General features: G+C 42.4%; 1 pseudogene; it reads left to right on the plus strand.

Annotated features, from left to right (window-relative positions):
* Nucleotides 1-17,623, plus strand: part of LOC134056921 (MLV-related proviral Env polyprotein-like) — a 33,479-nt pseudogene extending 15,856 nt beyond the window's left edge.
* Nucleotides 17,624-23,025: the final 5,402 nt, after the last annotated feature.

Consider the following 23,025-nt stretch of genomic DNA (forward strand, 5'->3'; position numbering starts at 1 on the left):
CATGTTTTTCAGCATTTATTTTTATTTGTTTTTATTTTCACCATGAAATGCCTAAAGCTTTGTGTATCCCACTGCATCCATGTCCACTGCAAGACAGAGAACAAATTATTTCCACTTTTCTTACAGAGGATGGGAAATTTTTGAAGCAGGTCTAATTCTGATCTCCTTTCCACCCTTTTCCTTCATAAAAGTCACCAAAATAAGTCAAGTAATATGCAATCTGTGTATGTGCAGAGCTGAAGTACTTAACCCACCCCCTCCCACAGCTTCCTAAACACATAGCAAATAAAACCTGTCCCATTCAGTTACTGGGCCAAGTTGCCCGTAACTCTGACGTGAAATAAAACTTAAATGGATCAAAATCACTTTATTATCCTCCAACAGGATGGCACAGGTGCCTTCAGATCCCTGTGGAGGGCAGAAGTAGCATTCTCTCCATCATTTGAATAAATGGCAGCAGCCACTGTTCCTCAGAGCTAGATACAGTGAATTGCACAGATTAGATTTTTCCAAGACTGCATTAGTGCACACAGTTCTTTCTCACGAAGTGTAGGTAAGAGCTGTATCTAGATCTTTCTATGCTTACTAAGAGTAGGACACAGTATCCTTGCTGGAAACCTGCAATAATATGATGTTACTGTTGATTTATTTCCACATTGGCCTGGTGTATTACCGGGTCAGTTTCGCTCGCTTCTTTAGGTTCCTTCCCTTGAAAACTGCTTCACGACCTAAGTGATTCACTAAACCTACAGTCTTCTGGATGTCTCTCTTCACTGTAGGGTGCCATCCAAATCACTTCAGTGAGTCTATTTGCACAATAGTGTGCACAGTTGATTAAGCAGTGATCCAAAACAGTGCCTGGAAAATGAATTCAGTTGTCAAATGTCCATTGTTTCACTGGGAGATAGTCTTTAAGATTTGAATTTAGATTTTTTTTCTATTTTTTTTTTAGGAAGATTTTGCACAGTAGTATCATTTAAGAAGAAGAGGAGGAAGGAAAAATGCAGCTTGCAGTGTTTGCTACTAACAAAACTGCCTCTGAATGTAAAGTGCTTCTTAAGACTTATCCTCCCTGATTTCTAGGCAGAATTTCAGAGATTATAGTAAATTGCATAGTCAAAGTTCATCTTTATTCAATAAAACTCTTAAGCATGTGCTCACTTTTAAATATGAACCTGTGCATACATGCTTTTCTGATCACAGACAGAGATTTTGTGTTTCATTTTGGTTTTGAGATCACATATTCTCTTCTGTTATTATGCAAAAAGAAAGCATTAGGAACCCAGGAGCTGTGGCAGCTGGAACAGCTGATATGCACTTTGAGACAAGGACATACACATCACAAGTATTGCACATGCGGTAAGCATGTAACTTCCTTAATACATATGTAGCAGAGGAAGGTCTTCAGATGATGGTTATGCAGAAACAAATGTTTCACAGATGGAAAAGTGGAAGGAGGAAACATGTATCAGTATAACTTGTGCCATGCTACAGGATATAGGAGCGTGACTGTCCTGAGTGGTACCAACTGTGGACGTAGAGAAGTGTTAAGGAAAAATGCACCTGAGAATTATAATCTGGGAACACTACAGAATTTCACCAAGTATGTGAGGGGTTACTCACACGTGGACTATACTTTGTATTACTGAAATTACAGTCAGAATTTACTTCATAAAAGCATGGGGCTGGAGGGTCTTTGAGCATACTTCTGCCATGCTCAGTGCAGAGGAGCTGCCTAACAGAGCCAGAAGAGTCTGGAAATTCTGTGGAAAGTAGCAAAGGACCAGTTTTTTGCAATCTTCAACCCATCACAGGCACATTATTTTGCTAACTTGCATTAATGCTTATCATGGATTTATTCAGTACTATTAAATCAATTTCAGTCTAAAATGTTTTGGTTCTGTGGCAACTTCTAAAAACTACCTCCTTAAAGGCCTGATAAGTGTTATTGGAAAAAACGCACCATGACTATGTCCAAAAACCCTCGTCTCCCCATCTCAGAATGCAGCTTCCTAAAACAGATGGAGAGAAAAGGCCAGATTTTCCACTGAAGATTTTGCCATTGCTTTTTCTCTCTGCCCATGTCCATACCCTGTCTGTCATTAAGGTGGGCATTGATTTAAATGCAATACAGAAGGGTGCCCACATAATGCATGCTTTTAAGATCACATTAGACATGAGCACTCAAGTCAGGAATCTTTCCATTTATTTAGCTGACTGTGCCTGGCAGCAGAGGTCTATTGACCTCTAACCTCCAAGATCTTTTTGTGAGCCTTCCCAAAGCGTAAATGCTATGCTTCCGTGTTGTCCCTCTCTGTCAGAATTCATATATTTTTCTCCTGAGCATAGCAGTGTGTGCAGTGAACCCAGTCTCCTTCAGAAAGGTCCGCATGTTTAGCCTCCAGACTATCACCGAAGAAAACATCTTTAAGCAAAGCAGGCATTTGACACTGCCATCTGTCCTGCTGAGAAAAAATAGCATTCCCTTGGCCCCACTGAAGCAACTGATCTTTGGTCTTTGCTGTCAACCACTGCATGCAGCCTTCTGTCTGCTGACAGGTGGCTGCCAACTCAGGGAGGTTTTAGAACACTAAGTCCACAGAAAATCATGTAGGAAGAGGGATGTGCTTGTGCCTTATAATCCTTCTCATCTTCTAAACAGGTGATTGTTTCCCTAATCCCTGCCACAGCTGGGGTTGTATTCTAAATATGTATTTCAGGGAAAAGATTGAAATTTCCAACAATGCAATATCACTATAAAGTGGTAAGAAAGAAAGAAGTACTGACAGTCCACATAGCCAAGGGTGTGGGGTGTCTGATTTGGGGCTTTAAATTCATTTCCTGCTCAGGGAAACTGAGGCACAGCATGGCAGTCTACTAATGAACCACCTCAGAAATCATGAATCTGTGTGCCTGTGAGGGCTGTGAACACCTCCTTTTCCTTTGGTTCCTGCCTTTAGACATGTGAATTGTCTAATCTCATGTCTGTCAGATGTTCAGATTCAAATTATGAAGGTCCCAGATTACTTGTGGAGTCCACCGAGGCTCTCCTTCTTGTCCTGAATAGTGCACATGGGACAGTTTGCAGAGGTCTAGCATCAGCTTCTGTACTGATGGTCATGAAGCAGTGCTTGAGCCTTTGTTTCCCCTTTCCTGCTAGAGAAGGGATATAAAGTGGCTTCCCTCAATTCTATGGCCAGTTGAAAAAATCTTTTCTACAAACTTCATCTCAGGATGCTCTGGTCTGAATTTCTGGAAACCATGGGCCTGCTTCCTGATGTGAAGCAGGATGAAGAGTTAAAGGGCAGACTTTGACCTTCAGTTCTTTTCCCGGTAGCCACAAGTGATTTCAGTCAAGGGCTGGTAAGGCAGCTGGACATTCAGCTTCTCAAAGAAATCTTACAGCTCTAACATGTTTGCTCTTCTTTGCTTTCCTTGATACAATACCCATCACTGCACTTACTCAGTGTTTAGGGGCTGTTCACTGACCTGCCCTCTGGACACATGCTGTGCTGTGCCTTCTGCTCCCCTCCTCTTCCCACAGCCTGTTTCAGTGGCATCAGAAGAGGCATTTTTGGCAAGAGTGTAACCCACTGGGCAATAAAGAGCATTCAGATTCTGAACAGCTCCCAGAGCAGTTTTCTTGCTGATGCCTCACCATGGATCCTTTCAGAGGCAGAGATGGTAGGCACAGGCACTGCAGTGTGGGGGAAGAGAGCACATGGACACAAACATTGGACAGCAGGGAGGAGAGAGAATTGCAGGAGAGCTGGAGGAGCAATCAATCCATCCATCCATCCATCCATCCATCCATCCATCCATCCATCCATCCATCCATCCATCCATCCATCCATCCATCTCACTGTACTTCCCAGTGCTGCCTGCCCCTTCCTTTCTGGACTGTATGTTGCTGCTGATCCTCTTTGGAAGCAAAACTTGGTGACTTCAAAGAGACAATCCTGCTACCCCCTTGCCTGAGGCAAGTCTGGGCCAAACACTGGGATTGCAATATAACATCTTCCTTAGTAAGACTGCAATTTCAGATGGAAAGCAGTTCAAACAGAGACTCAGATAAGAATCAATTTTATTTGGAAATTACACAAAGGGCTGTCCATGCTTCTAAGCTTCTATGGTTACACTCAGAAGGTTTCATTGATGATGTAATTACTGTCCATACCAAACAGTCAAAGCATAATAAAAACTTTGGGCAGCCACCTGCCTCACCCCTCCAACTTTTACAAAGAGTAGCCCAGAACTTCTTGTGACACAAAACCCCAGGACGTATGTCATCCATCCAAGTCAGCCTTTAAATGTATGGGAAACAGCCAAAGATTACTTGATATGCCTGTAAAACATATCATTATCCAAACAAACAGATCCACTATGGGAAATTCGTGTAAATGAATTACAGATTAAAAGGTATCAGTTATTTAAATGAACACAAACAAACAAATATATAGTGTGTACTTTTGTGCTTTTATCTGTTCCTTTATCAAAGCTTTCACTTATGGGCTTTCCAGCTGTCATCCCTCAAGCTGTGTTTGGAAGACAAACTGTGTGTTTGTTATGTGTGGCATAGTAGCTTGAAAATTGGTTTTTTGGAAGCACATAGAAAAGGACAAAGAAAACAGAAAGTAAGAACGGAGTTCATCATGGCTCAGCAGAAGGATACATAGAGCAACAGAGGCTTTGACTGAGCATGTTTGTGCCATGGCTCTGGTGTCCTTCCATGAGTTCTGAGAAACTGGAAGGTCAAAGGTATTCAAACCTTTAGAAGAGTTGTCCTATTTGCTGTGTTCTGCAATTGTTTACATTTGAAATCTTTAACCTTTCTGTACAACTTTTGATCAGTTATGTTGGCAGTCATTCAGAAATGTAAAAAAAAAAAAGTAAAAATTATAAAGTACTGCACAAAAAAAAAAAAAAAACCACAAAGAAAGAAAGAAATTAAAAAGAGAAGTAGTTACTGAAATTACATTATGGTCAAGTGATGTGCAGTGCTCCAGGCCAAAAGTTCAAAAGTGTGTGCACCCCTTTTGCCCTCCACGCTCCCCAAATGGGCAGGACATAGTAAGGGAGTGTCTTTCTGCCAGAATATCTTAGAAGGGGTTGGGGAGGAGGCATGGGCAGACCATTGAAAGTGTCTTTCTGGAGGCAATGGGTGGCAATGTCAGAGGAGCTGAGACAGTCCATCACATCAACTTCTGCTAGTCTAGGAAGACTGGCTGCCTGGAGTTACTCAAACTCTCTATGTAGCTGGCCAAAATCTGTTTGTCTCAAGTCATCTGCATGAGAAAGGAGATTTTACAGGTTTTGCAGTGATTAATCAGAGGGAGAAACAGCCTTGTTATTTCTTTCCAGGGAATTACTGCAAAAAGAATGTTGAATACGTGGACTGTAACAAAGTAATGTTAATCACTGACCGAATGACTGTTATTATCAGGATTAAATAATAATTTCTGTAAATTTGCTATAGATATTATTTTTAATCAGCATCATTCTTAATACTGTAGTTCATTGTGAAATCTCTTGCAAGCTGAATACTTTGAAAAACTGTATTTAGCATTGCTTTGAGAAGTTCTCGCTCGCATTAATATTTAATATAGTTTCTTTTTGCTTCAGGGATGTAGTGGCTTTACAAGTAGACGTAATATCGTGTATGACCACCCTCATAGTAGTGACTCATTAACAGTGGCCTGTTTTCTGTTCAAATATTGTTCAAACTTTTTCATCTGTTCATTACTATAAAAATAAGCTGGATTGCATTTTTTCTCTCGGATGACAGTGGCACTAGTTAGAAGACTATACCTCAGTGATAATCCACAAAGTAAAATAATGAATTGCAAATACTACAGGACCTAGAAGAAACCATTACTGTGTGCTAGATGCAGTTTAGAGTGCTAATGACACGGTAACATCAGGGTCATTGAGAAGGACACTACTTGACTGCATGGCCTGCCATAGTGCCTTAGCAGCACAGGTGGAGGCTGTGAGCTCCTGTCCCAGACAGGTCAAAGCCTCTGTTGGGCAACGCAAGCTACTGGAAGACTTTATTCCCTGCTGCAGGTGGCAACCAAGCTCCCTATGGTCCTCTATACACATTGGGCCCTGGAGAATTCAGTGTTGGATATTGAATGTCATCTCTATTGTGACAAGGTGTTCCCACCACAGCTCATGTGGTGGGACTGCACTCTCAAATTCAGTTTCTGCTGAAACTCCAGTATTGAAGTCATAGAGGTAGGTGATCAGGACAAGCAAATTCATGGGGATGAAAAACCCATTGGTTGCTTTTGGACCCCAAAAAGAAATGCAGCATCTTGCTCAAAAAGTCGTTTTGGAGCACTCAAAGATTAAAGGAAAAAGCAGGAGACTTAAAGACAGTCCAAAGCTGGACACCTGGTCCGCAGGTGGATTAATATTCCCTCCAGTTTCAGTTACAGCGGCAGTGGCTGCCCCTCCCAGCCCTCACAATTTTTTCCTGCAGGATGAATGAGGTGAGTGAGAAACCTCTCCTGGAAACACTGTTTTCCTTTGCTGCACATCAGCTCAGTCATAGGCTGGAAAATTCTGGCCCTCACTCCCTCTTTCTTAACTAGGGGAGGCAGCAGGTAACATGTATGTCGCAGGAGACTGATGCAGGGCACGCACATAGCACTTCTTACAGGGCTAAAGATGGGCAGGACACAAATCCTTTGAAAGTGTGGAAGCTTGTATGCTACATAGTTTAGGGCTGGCTGATACACTGGACAGACACGTGTATTGCAGCGCTTAAAAGCACTCCCTGGAGGATACTGCACTGCTGCTATTTCTGCATGCAGTCATGCGCTACAATGCATGCACAGTGCAGTGGTCTTGTCCCTGGCTACTTTGCTGCATTTTCATTTGCTGCTCTGAAGTGTTTGATCCTGGTGTAGCTACCCACATGCTATGCCTGGGCAGGAACGTTGTTACAGTTTCAAAGAAAGCACCCCCTTTCTGCCCGGGGCTGCACTGATTCATCCCTTCAAGCTCTGTCCTCAGCCTTCAGAGAGAAGGTTGAAATCAGAAAGAATGAAGAATCCAAATAAAAGAAGCCTGGGAACTCCACCTCACAAAGCTCTTTCTGACACGGGTGGGAGGAGATGTGCAGCATTTGCAATTTGTGACCTTACAGAAAAACATTAATTTTGAGGGATGAGGGGCGTCCTTCTGCTGCTGGCTGCTGTGACAGCCTCTGGAAACCTGGTGAGGCAGAGCAGCACATGGAAGAGAGGAAAGCCTGTGGCACAGCATAAACAATCCGGCCATGGAAGTGGTCTCCGCTGGGTGTCACTGTCACCACGAGTTTAGCAGAGCTGAGGCAGCAAGCATTTCTTATATTCGCAGCAGAAATATCCAGGCTTGTAGAGAACCATGGTCTCGGTAGCTTCTCTGCCAGAAGTCAAGTCCTCAAGGGGCTTATCCCACGATTTTTATAGTCCCACTGTTTGTCCATGGAGTTGTGGCCAACGGCAGGATGATGAAGCACAGCACTGTTCTTGAACCTGGCTTACACTTCAGGGGTTTCTTGTTCTGCAGCCTTTTTAGAAAGTGCTGTGAAGCTGAGAGAGATCTTATAAACGCTCTGACTCCTTTCTGACGACTGGGAGACAGATTCTAGGTCGTAGTTACTGTGATTGTAATCAGAGGAGGATTCAGTGCATCTGCTGTTTGCCAGTATTCTGGAGAACTGACTTTTGCAAAGTTCCAGGATTCTGGAAGTTGCTAGAGTATTGTCTGAGACTGATTAAACATGCTTAAGTTTTTGAAGGAGAAACGCTATGAAACTGTAATCCAAAGTGACTGAAGGCATAGGACAAAAACATTGGACTAGCAGAGCCAAAGCAAAACAGCTTTCTTTCAGTGTTGGGATTGAACATGCTGGCAGGCTGCTGTACGTGTGAAAAATGCCACTTCTGCAAGCGCTGCACTTGTCCTTCGTTCCTCTCTTGGTGGATCCATCTGTGACTCCTGCATTGCCCCTTACCTGTGGGAAGCAGGCATATACAGCATGATCCACTAATTTCACCAGCACCAGTGCCTGTCTTGAGGATCCTGCTCAGCTATTGCCAACTATTCACCTTTCTGTTCATATTTCATCGCCCTTCCTCCCATGTCTTCTCTTCATCTTTAAAATTTCTGAACATATCCCAGCACATACTTTCCATGCCAATAGCTAGGCCCAGATCTTGACAAGAGCCAATTTTGTGTGTGAGGAGCAGGTTGCCTTGGTGTCCCCAGCCAATTTTCATCACTAGTGTAGCATGCTCTATTTTCACCCATCAATGCTACTTGTCACACCAAACACCAGCATCACCCAAAAAATTTAATATACCACATGTGTTTCAGTGGGATTAACAGTGTCAGTGCCTTGCTGCATAGCAGATTAGCAGATCTCTGAGGAGTATTGCATGTTGATGTACAAATTTTCCCCAGAAGTAAGGAGATTTTCCATGTCAAAAGCTCACATGCCAAGCAAGCTTGGTGCAGTTTATATGAGATAAGGTGAGAGCTTAGTCTGAGCACCCAGCTGAGATAGCAGTCGATGCTTTGAGAGATGGTATACAGTAAATTTGCTTCTCAGTTCACTGTTCCATCTGAACACTCACTCCTGTGAGTGTTCAGGTGGAAGACTCCTGTGTCAGCCCTGTGTGTACCAACATACAGCACTTGGAGCAGAGCTGCAGCCCCCAGCATCACTGTCTGGCCTTTTCCGGGGACATGTGTCCCTGCAGCTACTGCAGCTGTGCTGTCCTTCCCGACTGCCCCCATCACCAGGAGTGGGAAGCCAAGGTGGCAGAGGAATTCAGTGGCTTAAAAGTGGCTTGGAAAGAACAGAAATAGGCCAATAAAGGGCAGGAGTAATTTCAAGGACATTATGTTACTTGTTTTCAGGGTCAGTACTTAAATAATGGACTGCACACAATGCTGTAAATCTCTACTTAAGTATAAGCATATGGAGAGAATTTTGGGATATATTAACTTCATAAATTATGGTTTCTCTATTTTCACTCAGTCCCCCCTTTTCTTGATGATTACCACTTCAGTTCTACCTCATTTCATGGGCTTTCTGTCTTGCTGTACAGAAGCTATACATGACAGCAATGTTTCTCAAAGGACTCCAACTCTTCTGCAAAAGGACTTTTGAGCTTCCCAAGTATCATCAAGAAGAGGAAAAAAACCAAAAAGCTGTGCTCAGGCAGACACAAATGTCAATGTTGTAAGAGAAATAGCATATGCTAATGTCTTTCCAGTGCTTGGACTTAGCTCCTGGGCCAGGGTGAGTGAGGTGAGGAGCTGGATCTGCATATGTGCTCCCAGGGGAGACCTGTGTGCCTGACGATGCACACAGCCATGGACTTGAAAGAATTTGTAGATGTACTTTTCTCTTTTGAGATAAGGTACAGCTCTGAAGTGTTTTGACTTCAGGCTGCCACAAGGTCCCCAGTTCCAATTTTGCTTCTACATAATCTTTCTGTTCTCCTCATCAGGGCGTTCATTGTGCCCACCCTTCCACAAATTTTGAGTATTTTGAAGGGTGTTGACCTTTTCTACTTTTGACAGATAAAGAGTTTTTAGTGTGATTTTTTCTACACCAGGGCTTACAGTCTTCCTTCAAGATATCCCATCTAGAACTGGTCAGAAAGTAGATTTCTTGTCCTGAGGGAAAATGTCAAGATTTAAATGATTTTATAATAAAAGGATGCCAGCAGAGCAATTTTATTATGTATTACTTACATGGAATTCCAAGGGAGATTTGCCCAGATTTGAACCTCTCTCTTTACTCCCTTTTCTCCCTTTTGTCCCTTGTCTTTTTTCTTTTTCATTCTCCATTAAATGAGTTAAATATCGCTTTGAAGAATACAATAAAATTATGTGTTAGAAATCATTTGGCTTTGGATACAGGAAGAATTAAGGCATATTTGATGTACTTTTGATGCTAAGACAAATGCAAGTAGTGAAAAATATATTCTTATATTGATAAAATGCTGTCCAAATTTAAAATAAATTATTTTTTTAAAAATAAATTAAGAGCTTTTAAAATTGAAAGCTCAAACACTTTCTAGCATGCACTTTGAGAATAGAGGCTAGCCTCAGTTTGTGTAGCAGCTGCCTTGCTGTTGAGCTGCAGCACAATATGAAGGGAATGTTGAGTCTACCTTAGTTTGACAAAACCACTTTTTCTTCCTGACCAAAATGAAGGCTCAGTCCTCCTCCTGTCAGAGGCAGAAACGGATAGAAGGGAGGAGGAAGATGAAGTGTGGGATTTTCCCACTGCAGTCTCCAAGGGGCATATTTTTGTAGCCAGGATAAGTTACAGACAGAATCTATCTGAGGACTGGGATAAATTTTTGAGGTTTATCCTCTCAATAGTTTCACATTTTCCATGCAGAGAGATGGGGTTGGGATATTTTCCTTTGGAGAGCTGTGAGTCTTTGAAGTGGCTTCTCAAGTTCAAAATAGATAAAAGACAGCATGAAAAAGAAGTGACTTGAACTATTTTCTTTAATATGACAGGTTCATTTTAATAACAAATTGCAGCATCAATGCTGTTTTTGACCAGTTCTGCCACATAAGGATTTTGTCTATTAGCTTTAAATACCATGTTATTCTGTCCTCTCTAGTATATTTCTCAATCTTTTCTGAAATGTTATATTTCTGATCCTTTGGTAAATGACCCTCTGGCTTGGCATATGGGTAATAACAAGGGGCAGAGAGGCTGCTTCAAGAACATTTGATTTTCTGAATGTTACATGTGATTTAACAACACTATACCTAGCACAACTATTGTGCCTATCAGGTGGCATTATTTTCACAGCAGTTACTGAATTGTCTGTGGTAGCAGAAATGAAGGTCAGTTATTTTTCTCTCAGTTACCCCTGAATTTAATTTAGTTTACCAATCAGGCTCTAGAGCCTCAAATAGCTGCCCTGCAAGTAAGAAATGTGTCATGCAAAATTATTACTTTTGGCCTCAAATTTTATGCACTCAAGGTCTAAAACCATCTGGTTTTATCACAATACAATTTTCCATTTTCATTTTTCAGCTGAAAAATCTGAACAGCCTATTTAAATCCAACAGAACATTTCTACATTATGTTGAAATTTTTTCCACTTCTGCTGTCATGAGCACACAACTCTTCACCAAAAAGCTTGACAATATCACGATTTCCTCTTAAAACTGAAAGTTTTGATCTTAAGTATCTACCTCTCATTGCATTAAGCATCAGCTATCTGCTGGATACAAAGCTGACAATTCCCTTGGGATCTGTCCCAAGGGATGCATCTCATCTGGTCTCTTTTCCCCGCGATGCCTGGTACTGGGATTGACCTTTAGAAATACATGGCAAATTGTACCTTAAATTCTTTCTCTAATGTAGCTATGAGAAAGGGTTGAGGAGGAAGAGCCTAAGTTCGTTTTCTCTCTTCATTTAAGCAGCAAGTTGCTGAAAGCATGAGGGCAAGAGTTAAGCAGTGCAGAATGAAGGGTTTTAATTGTACTTTTAAACTGTTTACTTTGTATCTTTTGATGTTACTCTCTATTTCCTTCCAGTGTAAAAAGAGCATATGGGGTAAAAGAAGATTGTTGATTATTGTAAAACCCACTTTCTTCAATAAGCTGTAATATCTCATTGATGAATATATCTGAAATTTCTAAGGATTTTTCTACAAAACCTTAGTTCCTGCTTAGCAGGGTTTGAGAAAAAAAAATAATGAGGAAAACCCCTTAAAAACAAAAAAACCCCCCACCTTTTCTAGACTTAGGGAAAAGGAAAATAGACTAACCTTTTGAAAAGTTAGGGGAAAAAATATGCTAGAAAGCCTTGGCACCTTCAAATGGCATAAGAGCTTTCAATCTGTTGAAGAGAATTTTTCTTAATTGTCTTATGTAGATAACAAGCTCCCCCCTTGTCTTATGTTGCACACGCATTCTTGTCAGCATCAGTATATTCTCTTGACTGCTTTAAGAGAGAAGATGAAAGCAATACAAATTCAATGCTATGTCACTTTATACTGGTGAAAAATGGATCTTTAAATGTATGACAGGCAGAAGAATTTGACAGACTATTTGAAGACAAAAAGAGAAAGAGGTCAGGGTTAATTTAAACACAGAATTTTAGCTTTTAACCACATTTGATCTTATCTTGAAAGAAATTATTTAATGTATTATTGCGTGGAAATGGAAAGAGCTGGAAAAACCTTAAAAGTCATCTGACACAGCATTGAATTTCCAGAATATTTTTGCGTGTGTGTCTTGGAAAAAGAGGAAATAGCTACAATTTCAGGCCTGCTTTACAGAGGGAAAAGGTTCCAGGTTTGTTGTTGATGAATGAGAACTACCTCAGAAAAAAGTTTACTGTGTATAAATGCCTTGCATGTGGCAGAGTGAGAGGAGTATTCTTCAGTAAACACAGCACAACAAGCTTTCAATTTGCAGTGGGATATTGATGAGACAGCCAGGGCTGGTTTTGTTATACACTGACTGTGCCAGAACACCCAGTGGATCCACTTCTTGAACACTTTTTCTCCATTTTTGGCTGCCCATGATACTTATTTTCATTTTCATATGGTTACTGTTGATCCAGCATTTTTCAGAGCCTGGAAGTGTGTTAAAAGCAGATACACAGCTTTTGTGGAAAATATTCTCTAGGTTGCATTGGACTAACTAAGTTTTCTGAAGATTGAGGGTCTGTACTCTTTGCTGGTCTAGGAATGGCAGTCAATACCTAAATCTTCTCAAAGTGTGAGGTCTCCTGTTTCCCAGTCTGACATGGGAGTTGGTCAATCACTGACAAGTTGTCTTTCAACTGATCGTTTTTCCTCAGAATTAAATGTGGCAGAAGTACATGGCCTACCTAATATTTCTGGAGGAGAAGGAGCATATGTATGTGTGTGAAAAGGCATGCGTATTCCCTCTTTGCACCTTTTCTAATGCACAGAACAGAACACAGAGATCTGGAGCAGCTCTAAAGTGGCTGGATATTGCTGCCCAAATTGGTACCCTGCCATCCATTTCTGCTTACACCCTTTCCATTTGCAGCAGTGTGGGCCTTCTTGTGTGTAGGAGGATGCAGGAAACTTTTCCCACTTTTCTCCAGTTTAGCCTTGTTACGCAGGTCAGTTCTGCAGGGAGGTGTCAAAGTACCACATAACTGTGACTCAGATACTCACTGAAAGCTCTGTCAATGTTTCTGGTAATTTTGCTCATTGATACACAAAAACTAAAGCTTGTAGGTTTCTTGACTTAGTTTGCCGAAAATTTAGCCTAGACCTTGTAACTATGTAATGCCATTAAAACCTGAACAGCAGAATGCACTGAATTAAGCATGTTTTCAGTGATGGCAAAGTTGTTAGTTAGACCTTTTTCTGCAGAAGTGGATTAAACTGTGCAGACTTTTGGTTTCCCCTGAATTTTCTTCTGATTTTGACATTTCTGCACTGTAGAGCCCTAAGTATCTTCTAATCTTCTGCTATATGCCTACTGTATGGCAAAGTGCATCTGATGTCTTGTAAGTGAGTAGCTGCCACAATTTCCTGACTAAAAAGCGACATAACTAGATGAAAGTACTCTTCTGGGAAGAGGCCAGCACTTCATTAGTGTTGGCTTTGTGTTTTGTCTGTGGCTTAAAATTAGTTTGAGCTTATTTTCCCTAAGAAGATATCAGTTCTAGGCATGTCAGCACACTGTCAATCTCTGTTTGTAAGTATGGAGGGATCATTAAGCTCTCTGGGTCTCAGAAGTGCCCTATGTCACTATAATCCTGTTTTACCAGATGGGTTTTGCTACCCAAATTATGTCAGTACACAATCCCAGTCTTTACCAATACAACTGTACTGGTAAAATGCTTTGAGCATTTCACCGCTGTGAAAGGCAGAGTTCTAGGGGATCTTTGGGTATAGTTTCTCCTGAATGGGGAGTGGGAGAAATCCTGAAAGTTGGATTCTAAAAACCTCAAGCGAGAAAGACACTTTTAGCTTATCTGTTTAATCGTTTTCTGGATATATTAAAAGCCACTACCAATTCACCAGATAGTCAAACAAAACAAAAATAATTGCATCCCTCTAGCCTTTCTTATTTAAATGCCAGTGCTTGGAATAAATATATCTAGTGCATTTTTCCACCAGTCTTCATAAAAATAAAACCAGGACTGTGATTATTGATATTTTGGAAGTGGTAAATGCAAGAAGAAGTGAAAGCAATGCTCAAAGAACTTTTTAGCCTGATGAATAAGAAAGAAGTTTTACTTAAAGATCTTTTTATACTTATATTATTAGTGATAAAAATTCCATGACACAATAGAATCTGAGAAGCCTGTTTCAGGTTCTGCTTGAGTTAGTCACAGGCCAAAGCCTTTAGTTTGCCAACTTTCCCCCCATTTTTATATTTAGGCATTAACGCCATTTTTGTGAAGGTTGTTTTGCATACTGACTGCCTTTCAACTGCAGCATAATTTGCAAATTACTTGGAGTAATCAATGCCTGACTCAGTCTGACCTGCTAAACTGGGCAAAGCACACGCTGAGCATGATCAGGAAACACAGGGAGGCCTTGGGTTTTTTGGGTTTTTTTGTTTTTTTTTTTTTTTAATTTGAAAACATCAAGAACTGTAATCAAATAAAAAAAGTGGATTTTTTTTTTCATCCATTTGATACTGTTTTAAAACAAAAACCATGAGGCTGTGTTAGGATATATTTCTTTTGGAACTCTCCAAGTAAGCAGCAGTCCCAGTAAGAAGTCTGCTTTGAGTAAGCAGTCTTTCTAACAAGAATACATACGCACCAAATTGTAATTGTGCAAAGTTTGTCTACACATGTTAGAGTGCATGGGGATACAGTGTTTGATACACAGAGAGCAAGAAACCCATAAGTTTGTAAAATATTTATTTGCATGAAGAGAGAGACTTCCTGATGTAGACTATCCACTTTGGCATAAACATACAGATTTTTAACTGTGTGCTGCTGAGAGCCTGCATTTTAATACCTTGGATGATAAAAAATTTCATCCTAAATATAATACAATAGGTAAGAAATTCTCAGCAAAGATTTCATCTAATGATTGCCTTAAGAACTGAATATTGTAATGTTGCATCTCCTACAACCATACTGCAATATTTTAGGCTTCTGAGTCTTTTATCTGGTATTGTAATAACCATACCTGTCACATTATATTTTAAAATACCAAATCTCAGAATAGCATCACAGTCTTTTCAATCAAGATGAGTGCTTATGGAAAAATGCAGTTGTTATTGACATTATGTGTTTTCAACAGTAATTATTTCAGTTTCAATATTTTAAAATGAAAGCATGAAAAATCTTATTTTTTAATTATTAAGGCTCTTAAAACCTCACAAATTCCAAAAAACCTCACAAATTCCAAATTCTTAAAACCCCTACAAATTGTTATTTTAACAATTAAAAATAAATGCAAATTAGGAAGAAAAATGTTTTGAAATATTCCTGTTTAAAATTATCTTAATTTTTTTAAAAAGTAATGGAATTGAACTTTGGTATACATTATAGCAAAAGATTCAACTACCTGTCAAGATTCAACCACCTGTCAACCTGCAACTCTGTTTATCTTGGTGTTCCATGAGCACAACACACAATTTAAAAGAATAGAACAACCTCTTAATATCTAAACCAAAATTTTTGTCTTGCAATATAATAGTAACAGATGCAATTCAGATAAGTTATGGATTTGGGGTAATACATTAAATAAATTCAAGAAACTCTCAGTCCTTTTTTAGTATTAAATCTGGGAGAGTGGTACTTTCACCTGCCACAATTTGCTTTACCTTTCTTTGCATTTCTTCCCCAAGAAGAAATTTACATGCTTCTGTAAACCCCTTCCAGTTGTATAGACAGAATCTCCATTTGCTGCCTTTCTTTGGGATAAGGAGCCCTTTTCCAGTCCAAAGGGGTGTGCAAAACACATCTGTTAAGGAGTAAGCATGGCAGTGTTGAAGAGGAGGGTGCATGGGTGTAACCTGTGTGGACAACCCTTCCCTGCTTTTCAACCTCATTTACTGAGTTATCTTCCCTGAAATCAGGTTGCACACACTGGATCTGCTCCACCCGTGAACAACACATCCAACACATCCAACATATCCTCTGGTGTTTTCCTAGGCGGCTCTAACTCCATCTCCTTATATTAGATACACATCCAGTACAGCTATTGCCAGATGTGTCAGCATTCCCTGAAACTAAGAGTAAATGTCAGCCCTAATGCATAGAGTGGTGAGTGACAAGCGGTAGCTCTGTGGTTATGGATTAGCAGCAGGGAAGTGACTTCAATTTTCACTGCACCCATAATAGGATGGCTGCAAAGAGCTTTTGCTGTGCATCCCCTCTGTGATACAGATTATGACATGGGTGGAAGTGAGGTAAAAGAGTGGAACTGGGCTGGCAGCACCAAACCCTTTTCTATTTTGTGGAACATAGATTCACAGAACCATAGAATCATTTAGGTTGCAAAATAGTTTTAATATCTTGAGTCCCCCTATAAACATGTACGTTTTAATTTCAATGTTGTAATTATCCACCACTTTAACCTTGCTAAGACTTCAAGCACGCAGTAGATATATCAACATGGAGAGTGCCAAAATGAGCTATTCCTGTTAGTCAAAACTTTGTACATGTCCACATAGATGTAAACAACTGCACAACTGCAAGGCCAATGCAGAAGCTTGGGATGTAAAACAGGCTATTAACAGAGAAGCACATCTGCTGAAGGATCATGTCTTTATGAGGTACATTTTAGTGAAGGTTATCAAACAGAAAACTCAAAAACCTCCTGCCGACAAAGCTTGTACAACTAGTACCACTGAGAGCAAGTGAAGATCAGCGATTTTTGTGAACTGATTTAGAGAAAAAGCTTTTAGAAAATAGTATTTCAATTAATACATTCTCTTTAGGGACATGCATTTAATGTATTTAATAACTGTTTTGTCAGCCACATAAGTATTTTTTTATGGTGGATTATTTTTATGTGGTGTGGAGGCCGATGGGCCAGCTGAGATAAACCACCCGCTCTCCCTTGGGGAGAAGTGCCTTAGCACCAGCCTCTCCCATAGTGGTGAGGAAAACATTCCTCCTAGCATGCCTCCCTGCTCTAGGCAAATAATCTGTGTCTCATTAGTGCTTCCCTCTTTGCTCTGCCCCTGTGCCCTCAGTTGATTCGCCTGATGTTCAAACCCTGCCCCCTAGCTTTCCTGTATAAATCTAGCTCCCTCAGTCCTTCTGAGCCAGTTTTATATCTTGTACCCTTTGAGGAAAAAGACCAATAAACTTCTCCTTGGAACACCATACAAGGCTCCGGTCCTTCTTTCCAGTGTCAGCCGAAGAAGAAAATTCACAAAAGAGCTAAATCGCTTCGCCCGGAAGCGCAGATGTGCCTGTGTCACCTCAGGATGCTTCCCTGGAAGGTTGCAGCACTCTACCAGTGCTCTCTGCTGCGACAGCTGGTGCCCGAACAGGGACTTCTACCAAGGGGTTCCTGGGGAAGCATCTCCTGCTGCATCAGCTGCAGGACAGAAGCCGCTTCCAGGTAGTTGGATCCCCAAGGAGAACTCCACACGTTCTAGTGAGGAGCCATCCGAGGGGTAACCGGGACCTTCGAAGACCGCCCTTGAAGACCAGTTGATGGCCTGACCATCTCCTCAGCAACATTCAGTTGGCCTTGCGGGCTTCAGTTGGCCTGAAGAAAAGTTGATCCAAAGAAAGATAGTGAGTTTATTGGAGTCTTCTCTTTCTGTTCTCTCTTTGACTGCTGGGTGACGGATTGGCGATTTGAGGATGGGCAATCAGTTCAGCCTTCCCAAATGTAGCCCTCCTCAACAAGACATTTACTACCAAGTTATGGGCACCCTTGTCATTGGGAATTTTAAGTTGTCAAAGGGAGAATTAAAAAGATTTCCTCATTGGGTTTTCAAATATTTTCCTAATACAAACCAGGATTTTGTTCATTTGGGTTCCTTCTGGGACGATGTGGGGAGAAAAAGTTGTATAGTGTTCAAGAGGGTGGGGATTATTCAGTTGCAAAATTTTTTCCTTTATTTCATATGATTGTTAAGTCCACCGAGTTATTGGGGAATGGTTTTAGTCAGGTTTCAGGTCCCCCTTTGAAAACCCCTTCCCCTCTTTCCTCTCCCCATGTTCCCAAACCCTCTTCCCTGCCTGAGGGACGATCGGCAGGTGGTGATTGCTATTATGCACAGGGTTGCTTCTGACTCTTGGACACCTCCTGATCCCCTCTCTCCCCTTGACAAGGTGGCACTGGCCATGCCACTCTGGATCTCGCCCCTAACCTCTTACCAATGCCCATTTACCCAGTCCCATCAGCTGTTGCCGCTTCTCAAAACAGCACCGGCTATGTGGCCACCCCCACCATTTTGCCTCCCTCCCTCATACCCCAGTTTTCCCACCCTACCACCTCAGAATGGCCACCTTCCTGCCTCTCCTCTGCCTTTTCCTACACCCTTCATCGCGCCTGGCTCCTCCCCTTCCCCTGCATTGTAGGGTCTACTGTGTCGGGACTCTCCCCTTCCATTGGGAAACCTCTCCCTGTTGTGGACCCCATCCACCCCTTTTCTGTTGTTGGCTCCTCCTCCACTGACCAACCCCCTTCTGGTTCCCACAACACCAGAACCGGAAGTGGCCCTGACCGGAAGGAAGCCATCTTGGCTTCCAATGCCGCCCACCATCTGGAATGCCCGGTCCACCCAAAGAAGTCTTGCCCTGTTGTCAAGCACGTTCCATCGGAGGATGACAGTAGCGATTCCTCAGACTCTGATTCCAACTCTGAGTCTGAGGACCTCTGGGCATCCATCTGAAGGGAGGCCACCTGGGAACAAGACTGGGAGTTGGGAAATAGAATCACAACCTTCCCAGTTGTCTATAAGTGGGGAAGGAGGTCAACAGTGCCTCCGGTGTGGGAGCCCCTCCCCTGTGGGGAACTTAAGAAACTATGCACAGCTGCAAAGGAGCATGGTTGGGGATTTCACTACTTTGAAAATCTTTTAGAAGCTACCTTCTCTGTCTATGTCTTTGTGCCTCATGGCATCAGAAATAGTATAAACTGTCTCCTGACCGTAGCTGAGTGTATGCTGTGGAGCAGGCACTAGAAAAGACATCTGAAAACTTTATCTGACAGGTACTCAAAAGATGCCGACAAGCCAAATCTATCTGTGGAACAAATGCAGGAGAAGGTAACTTCCAAAAACCCATGGACCAAGCCAGCCAATTACCAGAAGCCATGCTCCATGACATCACCATTGCAGCAAAAACTCCACTGCTCCTTAACCTTGATGATTCTATTCTGATTCAAAGTTTTGCCAACATCAGACAAGGGGCAAATGAGTCTTTTATAAAGTTTGTAGACAGATTAAAACTTGCCCTTGAAAAGCAAATTTAGAGTTACGAGGCATGGAAGGAGGCGTTAAATAAAATCACAATGGAGAATGCTAATCAGGTGTACAAGACAATTTTGAGAGCCTTGCCTCTGGACACTGAGCCCACCATTGAACAAATGGTTGAAGCCTGCACAAAACATACTTCTACCAAAAGCACTGTATCACAGGCGATTGCTAGGGACATTGTGGAAGGGGTAGCAGGAGTATTTGCAGTAATTGCTGCCAAGGACAATAAAAGATGTTTTAATTGTGGTGAGTTTGGCCAGTTCCTAAAAGACTATCCTGAAAGAACAACTATTCAAGACCGTTGCCACCCATGGTCCCAACCACAGTCGTCCTACCAGCAGTGCTTGGGAAACTCCCAGTGGAGCTCGGGACGGCTCCATGCTATGACATCAAATCAGAAGCCATCTCACCCCACCCTGCCCTCCATTGCAGAGCAACGGGAGGATCAGACAACAGCTCCAAGGATCCCAGCCCACATCCAGGCAACATTGCATACAGAGAGATTCAGGTGGGAACCCAGTGTCAGCTGGTAAGTGCACTGTCAATTTACTTCACAGATGAAGGTATTTACTGAATTCCAACTGGAAAGTATGGGCCACCAGATGGTCCTCAGGGTGTTTTAATTATCAGTGACACCATCTATGAACCAGACAATTTCCACGTGCTCCCTGAAGTGCAGGCGGTGGGACCTGAGGATGAGATCCTCATCTCTATCTGCTGCAGAGACATACCATTTAAATTACATCAGGGAACTCTAGTAGCACAAGCCTTCCTCCTACCAAAAGACTCCTCAGAACAGATTCCACTCTATCCAACAGTTATGTGGGTACAGATTGTGGACCCCCATAAACCAGTTATAGAGTGCAGCTTGTTCTGTAAAGGGGAGAAAATCCATCGCCCAGGGATGATGGACAACAGAGCAGATGTCATCATCATCACCTGCTCCGAGTGGCCATCAGACTGGGAGCTGTAGCCTGTGTCTAGGATGATCTCAGGGATTGGAGGTGTTGCTGTCTCTGTGAAAAGCAAACATAAGATCATGTCCTGAGGAGGAAATGGCAACCATCAGGCCATATATGGTGAGGGCACCTATCACCCTCTGGGGCAGGGACCTTTTATCCCAGTGGGGGGGCTTCCATTTGTATCCCTGATAGGGATTTTAAACCAGGGCCACTGTACAGCACACAACATCCACCATCCCCTGGCTCACCTGGAAGCAAGACCATCCAGTGTGGGTCGACCAGTGGCCTCTTTCCAGAGAAAAATTGCATGCCCTCGAAGCCCTCATGGAGGAGCAGCTCTCCAAGGGCCACGTAACTGAAACCAATAGCCCTTGGAACTTCCCTGTCTTTGTTTTGAAAAAACCCGTCAAGGACAAGTAGAGGCTTCTCTACGACCTCAGAAAAATCAATGAGGTCATTGAGGATATGGATCCTCTGCAGCCTGGTTTGCCCTCACCCTCCATGCTGCCCCAGGACTGGAAGCTGGCAATCATTGACATCAAAAATTGCTTTTTTAACCTCCCTCTCCATCCTCAAGACACCCCCAGGTTTGCATTCTCAGTCCCCTCCCTCAACAGACAAGCGTCTCTAAAACATTACCATTGGCTCACCCTCCCCAAAGCAATGAAAAACTCACCCACCATATGCCAATGGTATGTTGCCCATATTCTGTCACCCATGTAGAGCCTGTTCCTTGAAGCAATCATCCTTAATTACATGGATGATATTCTTGTCTGTGCACCAGACCAGACTTATCTAAATGTGACTTTAAACAAAACTATTAAAGCCATTGAATCAGCAGGTTTTGAGATCAGCCAGGACAATATATAATATACTAGCCCCTGGACCTACCTCGGACTCTGGATCCAAGAGCGCACCGTTGTGCCCCAGCAACTCGCCATCAAAGACGACCCAAAGACCCTGTGGGATCTCCACCAATTCTGTGGATCCATCAACAGGGTACGTGCACTTCTGGGGATCACAATGGATGACTTCACCCTGCCCTTCAACCTCCTTTGCAGAAACAAGGATCTTGACTTGCTACACACCCTCACACCGGAAGCCTGAGATGCCATCACCAAGGTCCAGAAATCACTGTCTTCACGCCAAGCCCATCAATTCGAGCCCAACCTACCCTTCCAGTTTGTCATCCTAGGTAAGGCCCCCCAATTCCATGGGCTCATTTTTCAGTGGGATGCCCAGTCCAGAGACCCCCCTCATCATCTTGGAATGGGTATTCCCCCATCACCAGCCAACAAAAACAATAACTGCAGTTCAAGAACTCATGTCTGACTTAATAAAAAGTCCAGGGCTCGCCTCTGTTCTCTTGCAGGGTGTGAGTTCACATGCATCATACTACCATTGGCAACTATTGGGGATTTGGAGCATTTGCTCCAGTCCAATGAGAGCCTTCAATTTGCCTTGGATAGCTACCCAGGCCAAATTTCAATTCATCTACCAGGCCACAAATTATTCAAATCAAATTTTAATCTGGTTCCAAAATTTATACAAAGTAAGACACCACTCAAAGCTCTGACCGTTTTTACTGATGGCTCTGGGTCATCCCACAAGTCAGTAATGACATGGAGGGATCCAAAGACAAAGAGGTGGGAGCCTGATGTCCAGGTGATTGAAGGGTCACCACAAATTGCAGAACTAGCAGCTGTAATCTGGTTCCAAAATTTATACAAAGTAAGACACCACTCAAAGCTCTGACCGTTTTTACTGATGGCTCTGGGTCATCCCACAAGTCAGTAATGACATGGAGGGATCCAAAGACAAAGAGGTGGGAGCCTGATGTCCAGGTGATTGAAGGGTCACCACAAATTGCAGAACTAGCAGCTGTTGTCAGAGCCTTTGAGAAATTTCAAGAACCTATTAATGTAGTCACTGATTCATCTTAGGTCGCTGGCATAGCTATGAGGGCAGAACATTCCCTTCTAAAGGAGGTCTCCAACCCAAATTTGTACAAGTTGCTTTCTCAACTAAGTCAACTTATCTCCCATAGGAAGCAACCTTACCACATAATGCATGTGCGGTCACACGCTGATCTCCCAGGAGCTGTTGCAGAGGGGAGCAGGAGAGCGGATGTGTTAGCCGTGCCTGCCAAAACTGCCAACATCCCAGATATCTTTGCCCAGGCAAAGATGTCTCATGTTTTTTATCATCAGAATGTCTCTGCTTTAATAAGAATGTTCCATTTCACAAGGAAGCAGGCCAGAGCCATCAGAGCTACCTGCCCCAACTGTCAGTCATACCAGTTACCATCTTTAGGGTCTGGAGTTAACCCTAGAGGTTTGAACAGCTGCCAACTCTGGCAGACAGATGTGACACATTTCCCAGCCTCTGAGAGGGTGAAGTACATCCACGCGTCTGTGGACACCTTTTCAGGAGCAGTGTTTGCCTTGGCCCATGCAGGAGAAGATGTTGCACATACCATCAAGCATCTTCTCCTAGCATTTGCCACCTTGGAAGTTCCAAAAGAAATCAAAACAGATAATGGGCCTGCTTACACTTCCTGCAAGTTAAGGTAGTTTTTCAACCAATAGGGAGTTAAGCACACCACAGGCATTCCTCATAACTGAACAGA

Source organism: Cinclus cinclus, chromosome Z (assembly GCF_963662255.1).
Source record: "Cinclus cinclus chromosome Z, bCinCin1.1, whole genome shotgun sequence".
NCBI classification, from domain to species: Eukaryota; Metazoa; Chordata; class Aves; order Passeriformes; family Cinclidae; genus Cinclus; species Cinclus cinclus.